The sequence below is a fragment of the Haliotis asinina genome, chromosome 9 (genome assembly GCF_037392515.1).
Source record: "Haliotis asinina isolate JCU_RB_2024 chromosome 9, JCU_Hal_asi_v2, whole genome shotgun sequence".
Taxonomy (NCBI): Eukaryota; Metazoa; Mollusca; class Gastropoda; order Lepetellida; family Haliotidae; genus Haliotis; species Haliotis asinina.
Window position 1 is genome coordinate 36186968 of NC_090288.1, and position 16365 is coordinate 36203332.

The 16365-nt window shown below is 35.2% G+C and overlaps 1 protein-coding gene across 2 annotated transcripts in view; it reads right to left on the reverse strand.

The window, feature by feature from the left end:
- The window catches only part of LOC137295957 (scm-like with four MBT domains protein 1), a 32312-nt gene that overhangs the window by 13755 nt on the left and 2192 nt on the right, over positions 1–16365 (reverse strand). The gene's annotated exons all lie outside the window — the stretch shown is intronic.

Below are 16365 nucleotides of genomic sequence, written 5' to 3' on the forward strand. Positions count from 1 at the left end.
CTTCAAAAACCTATCTGAAATTGCATTTGTTTTGACATAATGGCTTGTCAAAATTTGGTTTTGGACAATAGACAAGAATCAGCTATTTTCGTTCCATGTTAATTTTTATCTCTGACTGGTTTTCATTAAGATGGAAACACTACCAGTATGCAAACTTCTCCATGATGTAAGGGGTGGTAAGGTAGCCTAGTGGTTATGAGTGTTACCTCATCATGTTCATCATGTTCTCAGTTCAATTCCCCACATGGCGTGAAGTTGCTGGTGTCCCACATCACCACTACAAACGATGTAAAACCACTGAATAGTACACATTTTACACAAAAATTCAATATTATCCCAAACATTTGCATTGAAATCAATGAACATTATTAAAAATACTTTAAACTAGATTGTGAAGAAGAAAAAATTCCAGACCGAATAAACCTAACGCAAAACACACAGACTAAACATCGAAGAAATAATTCCTCACTCCTAATGGACCAAAAATTAAAATTCTAGTTTTCAAATTATATCCACTTAGCATGCTTAGAGTTTCTCTTTCCAATGATAATGTTTACCTCAAACTTACATGAAAGAGTAGTCCAACAAATGAGACAATCAAATGGTTTTCCCATTTAGCAGATGGATCGATAAGCAATCTCCATTTTAAATGCAAGGGATGCCATGATGTGACTCCTTCGATCAGGGTCTTTTTAAATGTTAATTTTTGCATGGAAAGGAGACTTCCAACTTTTAAATAACAATGGCCACTTTGCATGTTTAAGAATACATTTATTTACATTTGATTTATAAAAGCTAAATGCATTCTATTATCATATTATAATGGAAAGAATGTTTATTCTAAATACACCAGAGTTGCTTGTCAATCGTTAAAAGAATATCATGGCACTGTAGGTCATAATTCAATTTCCTGGTTCACTGGTCAGGAGTTAGTGAGTTGGGTAGTATGCCACTTTTAGCAATATTCCAGCAGTGGGGAACTGAACCTGGGCCTACAGCGTGACAAGCAAACATTTTAACCATTCTTAGACATAGCATTTTATGACAGTGATAGAATAGACAGAAAAAATATTGAAAGTATTGTATACTTTGCATTAAAATCCTGACAACTGTCCCTGAAGGTAATAAATACACATGTACCATATTTATTGCTTATCATACTTCACTTCACTTAAAAGGACAGATTGTGGGAGATTGCTTAAAACCTTCTCTAAACTTTTGATGGGTAATATAGTTTGTTACACCTGTCAGTTTATGACAAACCTGTTCATTGTAAGTGTACCTTACTGTATGAATTGACAAGAATTCTACATTAGTTCAGTAGCTTCATGGAAATATTACAAAGTTACTGAAAACTGGAGAGAAGGCAATCAAATATTTCGAAACTCTGTCTGCTCAATTATACTTCATTACGTTATTGTAAAAGGTTTAAAATTCGGGCTGCATTATATTACCTGCAATACACTTTTCAAACAATATATTCTGCAATATTATTACTGAGGACCAGTATAATGGGAAAAGAAAGAAATTTTTCTTGTGATTATTGTTATGTTTAGCATTAAAATTCCATTCACTACTAAATTATAATCATTATTATTCAATGACAAAACGACACACTGCAATAATATGAATGGTATAAAGAAAGAAAACAGAATCCCTTACTATGCAACTTATAGTCTGGTTCATAATTATTGAGAATTTTTCTTCTTACTTTGAGCTATCCTAACACCTCAACCGATTCACTGATACTTAAAACTAAGTAATGGTGTAAGGGAGGTAACTCATCTTGGCCTACTGAGTATAGTAAAATTAGAGTTACCTCCCCTGAATTTGTAGCAGACGTCATTTTCCTCAGCACTGTCAACAATGTCTGCTGAAGATAAAAGGAGGTTGATTTTTGAGTTGTGTAATCAAGGAATTGATGATGTAAATACATTGGCAGAGAGAACAGGAACTTTCTACTGTGTATAGGATTAGGAAGAATTTTAAAGAGGGAAAGGATTTTGGGCACCAGAAAGGAGCAGGGAGACCCAGAAAATTGGACTTCTCATATCGCGTCCGGCTGGGAATTTTTTGCGTCTAAAAAGCAAAAGGCAAGCATCTCCAACATCAGGTATGAAATGATAGAAAGGGGATCAACAGTTGTATCAAAATCTACAGTTAGAAGAAATTTGATTGATCTTGGATGGGAGAAAAAGACTAGAATTCCTTCTCCTCTCATGAAACAAGAACATAAAGACAGGCGTGTTGAGTGGTGTTTGGCACATGAAAACTTTGACTGGGAAAATGTGATTTTTACTGATGAAAGCTCAATATGGGTATATCCCAATAATGTGAAAATATGGACAAAGTCTGCGTCAGCACCGTTGTATCGACAACCTAAATACAGCCCAAAGTTTCATGTATGGGGAGGGATATCCTTATTAGGAACGACCCCGCTGTGTGTGTTTGAGGGAAATCTGACAAGTCAACGCTACACTAACATATTAGATCATTTTCTCCTTCCAAGTGCACATGTGTTTTATGGAAATGACTGGATTTTGCAGCAAGATAATGATCCTAAACACACCGCAAAACATGCCAAGCAGTGGTTTCAGGAGAAAAATGTGACTGCATTACCATTTCCTGCATATAGTCCTGACTTAAATCCCATTGAGAACATTTGGGGGATGATGAAGGAATGAGTGAATCAAAAGGGGTTGACAAAAATTGAAGACATGAAGAGAGAAGTGGTCCGATACTGGGATAGCATAACTCACGAGACACTAACCTCTCTGATAGGAAGTATGCCTACCCGTCTTAGACTGTGCCGTGAAGCTCAAGGAGACTTGATAAAATATTAAATTGTTACCTACACAACATGAAAAGGTCAGTTTACTTTCACAATACATTCAATTTTATCTGATTTGTTCTCGTTTAATAATATGAAATGCTTTAGCTATTCTCAATAATTTTGAACCATACTGTAAGTTTCAGACTGCTGCTATCGAACCATAAAATATATGTTTAGCAACAAATGTAGAAAATAGGATCAACATGTACCATTAGTAGCACTTGCTGTCAAACACTTACATTCCCAATATATCGCAATATGTATCGCAATATGTATCGCAATATGGGTGCCTGAATCACAATATATTGCAATACAATTTATTTCACAATACACAGCCCTATTTAAAACATCAAATTAAACTGAGAAAAGTTTCCAAGCACATCAGTTAAGGTTAGCTAATATAGTTCTTTGAGTAACATGTCACAATACTGGTAACAAGACCTTTAACCTTTTCTAAATCAGCAAATTTGTTCAAGCTATTCATTTAACATCATCAGAAAACATTCAAATGATCTATAACATGAAATTTTATCCTATTTGTGAAACACAAATTGGACTTAAATTCCTTTTTGTTGATTCTCTAAACTTTAACATATAACAGATTCATTAATAATCAATTATTTTCAACGTGACTGTCATTAGCAAAGATCATATGATCGACTTTGTTTTCTGCTTCTATTTACATTTAAAATACTCAAGTTCAAGATTACTCAATGTTGTATAAATTAATTGCATAACTTCAAACTGCCAAACTCTTTATGGTTAATCTCTAAATATATTCTGATAAACAAAAGAAATCCACCTCTGGCTTTTTGATAAGTTTTGGAATAGAAGACACATGTATGCTTAGTCTCATGAGATTTCATTTTTGGCGGAATATAGAGACACCTGTATATCATATTTCACCTGTCAGTGGCTCAACCTAAGTTGGAAACCTGGTACGCTCTGTCATCTAATTTATCACAACTTGCTTCCATAGCAGGTTGTGTTCACAAAAACTTACAGTGGTTTAAAATTCTGTTTCTAAATGTCCTGATTTCATTAACTGACTGAGCCTTTCAAAACTGGCACTTTTGTTTTTGTTTTAATGCAGCACTATTACAGCTACATAGCAGTGGTCAACAGCATGAGCATTAATCTACACAATTGGGATACAAGTTAGCAAACATAACTCACTTTCAGTCATGATACTTCTGAATTTTGAATAGTTTAGAGACTGCAGCATTCTGGAGATGATAGAATAGACAGAAAAATTATTGCAAGAATTGCATACATTGCACTAAAATTTTGACAACTGTCCAAATAAGTTAGTAAAATACTCATGCACTGTATTATTGCTCACATACATGGAAATCCTACTTAATCTTGGTGACCTAGTGAAGAAAGACTACTTGGCTGTCCAAAAACTTTATGAATATTATCTTAACAGACATATTATACTAACTGGCCTCCATAATTTCAACAATCATACTCTTACATATCCAGTAGAACGGGGTTTGTTATTTGCATCCTTAATACGTTTATGCGTACAGGATGAATAAATAAATAAAAAAGACATGAATGTCCAAAAATTATATACATTAACTGAACAAAACTATTACATCATAAATCATAAAATACTTGTTTAATTAATTTCCATCGTACAAACAATCACACTCTTTCAGAGTCAGTAGGTTCACACAAACTGTTAAAAGGATCCATTCATATTTTCATGTCTAAAGGATCTAATAATTGAAAATAAATGGCAAGACAGCCCAAACATTTGATACATAATGTCTACACTGATTACATACTTCAGATTAACTGGTTTCTATCATTCCAATAATTATATTCTTTCATATCCATTAAAACACCAACAGTTATTTGCATCCAAAATAAGTTCATGCATACAGGATAAATGAAGAAATACAAAAGGACATGACCGTCCAAAACTTGTACATCTGAACAGAACAATAACATGCAGGAATGTTATTTGCATCCCTAATAATCTGAAACAAGATGCAATATTTATGGCATCCAGGAAGATGCTGGCACAATCTTTGTCACATCTTGAAACTGAAACATTTCTTGTACCGCCATCACCATAATTAGTACAAATTGTTCCTTCTAACGTGAAAATGTTTTCGGAGCATAAATGTTGCACATGGAGAAATGTTTTCTGACCTGTTTTCGCTCACGGCAAGACAGCAGCTAACAGGCCATGTTGATAAAATAGCAAGTAAATCAATATTTTTCGAACATGAATGGGAGCACATCCCACGCGAAATCGATTATTTTCAGATTCTGCAACATTCTGTACAGTGGCAATTTCCATCAAATGATCCCTATAATGAGTGTGTGTACATATGATTGGGAGCGGTCATTAATTATCAAGGGCCACATTGGTCATTAACTATCAGACTTAGCTGACCACCCCCTAAGTTTGTTATTGCCCACCCTTCATAATACCTGTAACCTTTTTAATGACACCCTACCCTCCTCTTTGATAATGGACAGGCTCAAATTTATATGTTTGTTTTTAAAGTATAGCACTGTGTCGTATGTTTATGGCCTCCCTATAAATTTTGGCAACAACCCTCTTTTGTCAGTTAATTGTTTCAGTTTTCCTGTGTAATCTTCTTGCAATGTGTGACTCACACATTTAATGTAAATAATACATTAGAAGAAAACAAAATGTTTGATGTCAACCAGCCCAGTCTTGATCAAACCGATCATGTTAAACTGAAGAGAAATCTTCTTGTATATCAGATTCATTCTCTGAAGCAATTTGTAGAAAGTGATTAAGAACTAAGGTAAAATCTCTGAGAAGACAAAAACGTTCATAAAACAAAGCGGCCTCTGATCTTAGACATGGCATTCTCTGATTATAGTTTGATCTGGAGAGGAGGCTCACGACCATGGGATTTATTGACAGGCGACACAGTTTCATCAATTCAATAGGCCATGATGAGTTTCATGGCTCTGGTTGGCATAGCAACGGCATGCTTCTATCACATTTTCCAACATGTAAATTAGCCATTTGAAGGAGATGTTTAGAACATTTGCAATATATATTTGATAACGGAAACACTATCGATCAGAAATGTCACATGCCTTATAAAAACAAGAAAAACATACTTTATGAGATTTCTTCCTACAAATTACAAATCTTAAAAAAAATATACTGAATGCACGTTGATCGGGTAAATATCCAACTTTACAGAAAATAATAATAATTTAATTTAAAAAGCTTCATGAAAAAAGGGATTAGAGAAAAAAATATTTTTTTCTTGGAAAAAAGGAAACTGGAGAAAAAGAATCAGTTCAAACATTTATTGGTGGAATAACTGTCCATATTTGGCATACTTGATCTTTCCTTCTTCAGATGCACAGATGTGATCTTTCCTGAGAGCTGGATTTTCCATGTCCAGAGTGGTGTGCAACGATGCACAGCAGTTAAGACTAGATTTCTTTGAGTTCTTCCACCAGACCTTGACTTTTCTTGTACATTTTCTGGTGTCCATGTACCTACTCCAGCAAAGCTTCTTGCCACCCTTGTTGCTGTATATCAACTCCATAATACCTTATCTCAAACTGACATGCATTACTCTGGATCTGTTGGAACCAATATCAAATTTAATGTACCCATATACCAATAATACATGACAGGAAGCCAGTTAATACCTTAACAATATTTCTTCCACTGTACTGTTGTGTTTTCATACACATACATTATCAAAACTAACGTAAGTTTATACCAATTATACATGATTGGAAGCCAGGCAACAACTTGCTTACAATTTGCCATAACAATTTACTGATTGCAGGCCTTTTTTATAAGCTGATGTCTTTTCCTGATTTTTTCGCCTATGATCATAAATTTAACCTCCTGGGAAACCAGTATGCAAAACAGCCACATGCCCAATAGTCTGCGGCAAGAAAAAATCATATCGGGTAAATAATTCCCCAGTGTGCAAAACTGCCCCTTGCCCGCTAGTTCGTGGCTAGTAAAAAATCATACCGGGCCACTAAATCTCCACAGTCAATGACCAGATTGGGTAGTTAAGTTTCATGGGGTCATTTTGAAAATATATCACTCTCTCCAACTTGTTTAGTTATAATACATTCATGCAAGATATAAATATTCAGGCATAGCTAGCCTGACTGCAGAAATGCCAATTAAACCATAATAAAAAATTAAACGGATCAAAAATAGTAGTTTGACCATTAAAGTAGTAGTCAACTAAATACTTAAAATAATGATGGATTCTAAGAAAGATGTTATGACACTAGTCAAAAATGAAGTTTTAATCTAATCTCACATACACCCAAATTATCAGCATTCCATTTCTTTTAGTTGCTTCTTTTTGGTATACATGTTTTGTATTGGTGTTGTTTGAGTCTAAAATTTGTAGCGACTACAATAGAATCTGTCACTGACTAGCAACATCTGGAAACCATTTCGCACACTGCGAATTTTACGTTTATCAGCTAGACAAGATATTCAACCAAAGAAAGAAAATCAGTACAATTTAATGACCTCGCACGTACATCTAAACAACCTTGTAAGAAAGCAATATGGGGCTTCAATTTCATGTATTCAATGTCACTGTATCCATGATTCATGCCTACAAAACAAACCTATCTATCTGCTAAGCTTTATTAAGCTATTTTAAACTAAAGAATAAATGAAAAGTATTGTAACAGACATGTAGACATTTAGGATTCCAAACAAAGTGCTCTTGGAAAGACATAATTTAAGATCACTAGAATTAATGCAGACGTTGTATGAGTTTACTGAAATGTGAGGTCTAGAAGCTGGATCTCAAAAGATGCTGCTCTTGGGGTTCTGATCAAGATATTCAATCCCTTCTACCCACAATGAATGAGAAACTGTTTTTTATGAGTCAATCAAAGTCACATGACGCCGCACAAGTTATCTCAAATTTGATCGATCAGTTGTCTTCTATCAATTTTCAATTTGTTTTAATTCTTTTACCATGGCAGATTGAAACATGCCAGCCTGGTGTTTTGTGTTTTGGTTTGAGGACCAGCTGCCATCTAAATCCTTACACAATATGTACCAGTGACACTGCTTCAACTTAAAATGCTTGTCTACAACATATCTTTTTCTGAAAAATACTGAGACTACAAACAAAAAAAGAAAATCGTTTCCCTTTCATGACATAGAATCTACGATAATTAACACTGATGCTAGGTGTTGTTGAAAAAATTAATTAAGCAGACATCTGTACTTGTACTTATACAACACTTGTATGTACTGTAGGTGCAAATATTGATCATGTCACAGACTTAATGAGTGTGTGAGTTTAGTTTCAAGCCACTTTTAGCAAAAGTTCTCCAATACTACAGGGAGGGTCACCAGAATGGGCAGAATACATTGTACATATGTGGGGAATAAAGCCTGTGTCTTCAGTATGATAGGCGTTCAATGCATTAATGATAAGCTACCCTACTGCCTCGACTTTATTGTGAGTCAGAGAGTAAGTGAGTGAGTCAGAGAGTGAGTGAGTGAGTGAGCATAGCTTTAATCCACAATGTTCCAGCCATATCATCATGGTGGAAGACTGAATGGGCTTCACCCATTGTACCCATGCGAAGAATCGAACCCAGATCTTTAATAAACTTTGGCGTGACGAGCTAATGCTTTAACCACTGGGCTACCTCATCGCCCCTGTATTTCATTACAAAACAAGGAATCTTCTTATCTTACTGTTATAGAATCAGCTTGGTGACTTAACTACTATTAAATTAGTGCCTTTTGCAAGGAATTGGTAAAAAAAAATTATATAAAATATACAAAAAAGAAAATCTAAAAATTTTAAGGTATTGATTGCCATTTGCTGCAGACAATGGCAGAATTTCTCCCTCTAGGGGTTGATGTTTACCCTTGTTGACAGAAACACCTCAGACAGAAAACTGACAGATATATACATCAAGAGCTAAACAACTGCATGGCAGGGTCACATGGTCAGTCTAGGGGAATTTGGGCAGGTGCTGCAAGGGGGAGTGGGGGAACCTTGGCTTTCTGACATGATGACGAGGTGAGATGGAATATGTACGATATTAAGATATACAATTTATGGTTAAAATTTCCCATTTTTTATTATTTATTTTTGGTCAACAAAAAGTTTCTCTAAAATAATAGATAACTGAAGCCTACAAACAATATTTAGTCATGTATTAGAGGATGTCTGTGTGTGTGTTATGTAATGCCTAAAAAATCCAGATAAATGTAATGTGACATATGCTATAAGAGATCCATTGGTAACCTGGACCTATATTTTCGAAGCTCTCTTAGCGCTAAGATAGTCATAAATGCCATACCTCAACATTAACATACAACTATCTTAGCTCTAAGAGAGCTACGAAAATCTAGGCCCTGGACTTGGACGTCTAACTGTAACAGGTCTTTATCCAGGTATGAAAATATTTTTCTTAAAAACAGCCAAAACAGTAGAACAGATTTCCGCTTAATACTAAATATTCTTTCAACCAAAACCAATTTTCAAGGCACAAGCCAATGCGTTTCTCAAACCACATCAATGTGCCTTCTGATAACAATATTTCAGGGGTTAAAATCTGGCGAGAAAAAATGGCTTCAACCCTTTTCTGAATCAAAATTCAATATTCACAGTGGTCAGTTAGATTTATTGTTTAATATTCCGGTCAGCAGTCTTCTCCAGACAATCGAGTGAGTGAGTGAGTGATTGAGTGAGTGAGTGAGAGTTAGTGAGTTTAGTTTCATGCCACAGTCAGCAATATTCCCGCTGTACGGTGGGAGTCTGCAAATATTCCAGTCTGGACGAGACAATCCAGTGATCAACAGCACAAGCATCGATCTGCGCAACTGGGAACCGATGACATGTGTCAACCAAGTCAGCAAGCCTGACCACCCAATCCTGTGACTCGTCTTTTATGATCAGCATTGTCACCTTTTATGGCAAGAATGGGTTACTGAAGGCCTATTCTACCCCAAACCTTCACGGGTGGCCATTAAGAGAGAGAGAAATGGTTTGAAACAAACATGTTTATGCTTGTACATAACTGTGGAAATGCAATCCCAAATATAAACATTTGTTACATCTGACAACATTTCTGGTGTCCTCATCATAAAACTGCTGGAATATTGCTAAAAGCAGCGTAAAGAAGCATTTCTAAAATGCACTGTCAAGTAGTGTTTAGAATTGGATAAAATTATTGATAATTGGTTCATTAAAATTGATCAATCATCGAAAATAATTGGTTAGCATCATTTATCAAATTTTCCTTGTTATGTTTCTTAATGCACAAAAAAATACAGAAAAAAGCATGTACAGTGGAACCCCATTTACTCCAACCCTACAAATCCGGGAACCCTGCCTTCAAGACGATTTTTATGTGAAATGAAAATGATGTTCAGTAGTTGTACACATTAAACCGGACCCCACATCTGTCGTGATGTAAGTTAATAATAGCCTGCCACATGATTTAAGTCATGTGATCACGTCCGTAAGTTCAGTTCTGTCTGAAGACAGCATAACTTCCACACGATGTCAAATGTTTTCAGGGCTAGAAATGCATGTTTAAAATGAATTGAAGAATTAAGAATTTATTGATGCGATGAATCTGCTTGCATACTTCAGTACTCTAGCATCAGGACTACACCAGATAGCACAGTGACTAATTTCAATTCCCAGAGAATTAAGTGATAAAATATCAGAAAATGATCAAAAAAACCTTGAAAAATTACCTGTCTGAAATTACAAACAAGAACATCACTGTTTCCTTTTTAAAATTGAAACAAACTTTTTTATTTATTTTAAGGTTTTATTATCTTGCACTTTGACTATTATCCAAATTTGAAAAGAAATAATAAAATTGACATCAGAAAAGACAAAAAGTTTTGCAAATCAATATGCATATGCCTATAATTTCTATTTTTGGTTACAAATAAGTGTAGTGAATGTGGTCATAATACAACAAGAAATTAAACTGACAAACACTTTTTTCTCAATTTTCCATATTTGTAGGATTCATATTGCTATTTATGAATTCCCTGGATCATGTGATAAATGTTTGGGCATCTTTCCCTCACAATATTTGTTTTAAAACATTAAATTAAAATTAATCATATAGAAAAGTTCATTATTTTCATGCAATTCTTTGGTTAGTTACCTTTTCTGCAAGTCCTTCTGTGATCATGGAATCACAGAAACTGGTCTTGGCTTTATATCCATGATGAGCAAATTCTAATTGAAATGTTTAATATTGCAGGCCCAGCAACATTTTCCAGGATTTCCATCCAGCCAATCCATACTTTTTACAAGAACAAAATATTACAATGAAGATTGATTTTTCACCTGTCCTAACCTTAATATTTTAACAGTAAAGACTGTATGATGGAACATGCTTAATCAAAGTACTTGTGTACACATATATACATTCATGCTTCCACTTGTCACTGAAATCACTGTGAGTGGTCAAAAATACAAATGTGAAAAAAAATTAAAAATACATGTTTTGGTAAGTATGCTACACTGGTAGAAAAAAGTCTTTGCCCAACATCCCAGTCCAATGTTTTTTTCTGTCTGGCAAACCAATTACAAATATGTATATCACACTGTACCGCATTCTCTTCCCACAGTGGTTACTTGTCATATCTTCCTACATAACCTCTGTTTTAATACGACCCTTTCATGGTGCGAGTGTTTAGTGGTGCCATCAGCGACCTTGTTTCAAAAGTGATCGTTCGCAAGATGTCAGTAATTTCCTTATGTATCATGAAAACTAGAACCTCTTCCCGAGCGTGATACTCAAATGTTTCTTCTAGACAGAACTCTGTCATGTCATATTTGTTTCTCCACATTGCTTGCATTTGTCAAGTTGAATCTACGTCGATGTAACACGTGTTCTAATTGGACAGAAAAAAGGGAGATAAATCTGCTGCCATTTTTTGCAGCTAGGGGATTTTATGAGAACCGTGAAATATGGCCATATTAGAACAGAGGTTCGTAGGAAGATGTGACAAGTAACCTCTGTGGGAAGAGAATGACTGGAGTGGTGTCATGTTCACTTTCCATTGTCAGTTATGTTGTTCATTCAAAAAATAAAGAAGAAAATCAGCCAGTATATTGTAAAATTTTCAGGGCAAGTCATCTTACGTGTGCAACTGTACAGGAAATACAGTAGCAATTTTAAGTTATTTCCAACCCTGTGTTTGAAGAATTGTCAACGGTTAAAGTCAGAAAAAAGCAGTCTATTCTGGAGTCATCAACCTAGTTTGAATTTGTTTTCATCACTAAAATACAGTTAACTCATACCCAAAGGAAGAAAAAGATAATCATAACATTAATCTTGTTAAAAATTTGAGAATTTGTGGATAAAAATATGTGTTCAACATAAATTTCATACTTCGAAATACTTCTAGTCAGGGACTTCTAGTCCATCCCTGCACACATCTTTAAGGTCCCCTTCACACCTATTTCAAATTCATAGGAATCAAGTAGAATCAGCCAGAATTGTGTTTTTCAAAATCGAACCACATTTGGGAAAAAATCAGAATAAACAGTTTTTTCAAGTTTTGGAAGAATGTCGTTTTACTGGCAACTCCTAAATTCTGTCTTTTCAGTGACAGGTGGCCACATTTTTATGCAATTTGGCCATGTTTTTATGGCATCGAGGCTCAGTCAAACAGTATTCAAGACATTTTGACCGTGTTTCAAGGTGCATTCGTGCTGCATTCCAACAAAAATTGAAATATTCCAATACATTTGAAAAATATTTCACCTGAATTCAAACAGCAATCTACATTCATTCCGATTCATTTGAGACACATTCGGGACATGATATGTCTTGCCATTTCGATCCTGCCTCAAACACCGGTACATTCAGAATACTTGGAATGCACTTCAAATGCCATTCAATAATTTTCCACTTTGAAGGTTAAAAATATTTGGGTTTTTAACAAGAACTGACCCCAATAATTGGAATGCAGACAAAATGGAGTAAGAAGTTTTAGACATAAATTACAATTCAAATTTCCTGGGATCTCAAGCAATCTTCACTCCGACAACATTCAACCTCAATTGTGAACATTGTTCCATTATCAATCCATCTGCTGTTCTCTTAAGAAACAACAATAGGTAAACCCAAATGAAATCTAATACAATGCAGAATCTAGACACATGATTGGTGATATTTCCTAATGTAAGATAGTGCTTGTACTGATATAGATTCAAGGACAAAAATAGCTCCAATGACAACCTTGGTCTGTGAGTCATGGAAGCAGGGCTGATGAAGAACTGGTATTGGCATGATCTGAGATCTACTCTTGAAACCATCATGTGAATTCATATTCCAATTCTTTGCATACATTAAATTGTGATTAATGAGAGATAGATTGTCAAATATGTTATGGTATTCCAATTCCTTGAATACATTAAATTGTGATTAATGAGAGATAGATTGTCAAATGTGTTATGAAATCTGAGTCTTTATTGGTCTGGGCACTAACTTGATTCCCTCTGCCTGGTAATAGTTGGTTTTTTATTTGTTGGTTCAAAATGCAGAATTCACAAACATGGTAGTATGCGTTCAGTTATTGGAGGAATGCAGAATACATATTGAAACAATGGCGTATCGTTGCAGACAAGACTTGATCACACAAGCCTCCTATCAAATAATTAATGCATTAACCAGCAGCTGATACAGATCCTGAATTAGGCTATCAGGACAGTTGTAAGCTGTAATAAAATGAAGGATTACTGATAATCAACAAACACTCCTTTTTCAAACAAAGGAACTTTCCTGTATTTTGGGGGCGGTGGGGTAACCCAGAGGTTAAAGTGTTGGCTGGTCATGCTGAAGATTTGGGTTCAGTTCTCCACATGGGCACAATATGAGAAGACACATAAAATATCACTTTGGTGATAAATCATGCCTGTCAACATGGTCAAAGCATGTCCAAGATTATTTAATAATTGTTCACTGAATATACTGAGTAACACATCAAATGCTCACTTGTTATTCGATTTCTCGATTTTTGGCCACTAATTGCCATGTGTATCATATCTGCCTCCTTGTGGATTCCTGCGACCCTACTGTTCAACTCAAACTAAGAATCAATGCTTTTTCTCGATATGAAGAATCTACTTATTGAATATTCATTTGTTGTTTGAACGCCACATTCTGCAATATTCAAGCCTCGAAATCATTGAGCATTAACAGAAAATCCAGTGATCGACAGAGTGAGCAACGGTAATGTAATCAGGGTATTATGACGCTCAACCATCCAAATCATCGTGCATCACATGGTCCATTTCATCATTGCTCATGGGGACAGTTGTTGAAGTGTTTGCTCATTAAATCAAAGGCCTAGTTTCAATTCCCACTTGGGTACAATATTCGAAGCCCATTTCTAGTGTTCCCCGCCATGATGTGGCTGGAATATGGTTGGAATATGGACAACTAAACTCACTCATGCATGCAACCTGAATTCTCACAGGCACTTGTTTAATAACTTAATTTTATGGGTTTATTAAACCATATACAAGTTTTTACTATCACTGTCTGTTAAATATCCTGAAACAAAGCATGTATGGTTCAGTGTTCATAAATAAGCAACGCATAGTTTGCATTCCTCGCTGATGCACAATGCATCAAATGTGCATTTTTCGCATAATTTCCTTACAAGAATGAACAGGATTCTGTTCCATGTGAAACAATTTGATAACTTAAAATCTTTACATCAAGGATGTAGATTAGCTATTGTTTTTTGTCACCCATTGTTCTGAATGTGACCATGTTCTACATTTTGAGCCACTTCGTGTCAAATGGAATTTATGGTTTCAATATCCATGCAAATCTTCTACATTAAAGATTTTATCCTCTAAAACAAGTATCCCAAAAAGGAACAAGTCAGCATCTTAATTACTAGGCTACAGCCTTTCTTCATTTTCTGGGATGAAAAGATGAAGGAGTTCAATAATCCATTAGTATTCAGTCACAACCATAAACTAGAACTCAAGTAATTGCATCAAACATATTAAAAGAATTTTATTTTATTGCTGTTGACAAATACTGAAGTCAGTCCAGGGCATAGTTTGTTTGTTGTTTGACACACCATCAGTAATATTCCAGCTGTATGGTGACTGTATGTAATTTGTAATAATCAATTCTGGACCAGAGAGACCTGTGACTAGCTCGTGATGTTTACATTTATTTGTTTCTTGTCTAATGCTGTACTCAACAAAATTCCAGCTATTTGACGGCAGTGTGTAAATAATCAGTTTAGGGCCAGATATTGCCAAGATAATTCTGTGACTAGCTTCATGTTTGTTTGTTTGTTTATCCTTTACTGCTGCAAATGTTCAGCTACATGACACCAGTGTCTAAAAATCAAGACCAGACAATTCTGTGACAAACATCATGAATGGAGGGGATCCATCCAAATGGAATTGAAAAATTAACATTCATCGACCAAGACAACAAGTCTGAAAACACTTATATATTGTGGTAAATTTAGGACACTAACCTAAGAAATAGTGTTCATGTGTAATAACACATAAACACTGGATAGACAATTTATATTTTTAACACTTCCCTCAAAGAATATCTGATGCAGATACAGTTTTACAAACTCAGACAACACAATGCTATTTAAAAATTGGTCAGATGTACCATATGTCATATTTGAGATTACTCTTTCTAAGGAAACTGCAGATTCTAGCACTTTTATGGTCGAGTCCCATATGGGATTCGATCCCGCACCCTCAGAGTCAGGCACCTAATCCCCAGCACAGAGTCTGCCGCATAACCCGCTTAGCCACCACAACTTCCACCAAAATGGAAGTCAGACAACTGGTAGTCTTGAACTGCATACTTTGTGTACCTCTCTGATAAGTGTGAACTGGCACAGCTCCCATGGCCGAAAGCTATGATTACCCTTAGGGTGCAGGTTTGAATCCTGTATGGGACTCAACCAAAAAAGTCCACTTTTGTGGAGGTTATGGTGCCTGAGCAGGTTAGTCAACCAACATTGTGTGCTGGTTATTTGGTGTCTGACTCTGAGGGTGCAGGTTCGAATCCTGCACCAAAATTTGTACTCTACTAAGAAGGTGTCATCCCAAAATATGACATATGTCATAAGCTAAGACAATGTGATCACCATGGAAATCAATAGATAATCTTGAACATTTCACATTTTTATTTTGTCTAAATTTCACATGAATTTAAAATTTTGTCAGTTACACATTTATATGGCACAATCATTCCCACAGGTGCATATTGCTTAATCTTGTGTCTACAGATCATAGCCAATCATTAGCAACAGGGATTAGGAAAGGAGGGACCATGTGCCATTTTGAACATTAGGATAAAAAAGAGCCCATTAAAATTTTGAAGTTTACTATTGATGAAAGGGCAGTGGCCCATTCTAAATTCACAAAATGGCTAATAATGCTGAAATTGTCAGAGTTCTCTTTCGCAATCTCTGAGTAAATTAAAAAGAAAAACAAAAAATTTAATTTTAATTTTTTAAAATGTTTTATTGT